Source organism: Penaeus monodon, chromosome 23 (assembly GCF_015228065.2).
Source record: "Penaeus monodon isolate SGIC_2016 chromosome 23, NSTDA_Pmon_1, whole genome shotgun sequence".
Lineage (NCBI taxonomy): Eukaryota > Metazoa > Arthropoda > Malacostraca > Decapoda > Penaeidae > Penaeus > Penaeus monodon.
Window position 1 is genome coordinate 7,163,617 of NC_051408.1, and position 272 is coordinate 7,163,888.

The 272-nt window shown below is 51.5% G+C and overlaps 1 protein-coding gene across 1 annotated transcript in view; it reads right to left on the reverse strand.

Moving 5' to 3' along the window:
- Positions 1–272, reverse strand: part of LOC119587758 — a gene marked incomplete at both ends in the record, with an annotated part of 8,414 nt that overhangs the window by 6,166 nt on the left and 1,976 nt on the right.

Here is a 272-nt window from a genome sequence, read left to right on the forward strand (position 1 = left end):
AAGGGAAGAGGGAATGGGGAGAATTGCAGGGGTGAGGAAAGAGAAGGTAGGAGGAGGATGGTGAGGAACAGGAGAGAGATGACACAGGAGAAAGGGAGGGGAGGATGACATGGAGAGAGGGGAGAAAAGAGGATGGTCAAGAAGAAGGGAGGAATAAACAGCATGAGAGAAGGGTGAGGATAACATAGGGACAGGGGAGGATCAAGGATGACAAAGCAGAAGAGGGATAACTGCAGAAGAGAGGGAAGGTGGAACAGATGGCAAGGGAGTGC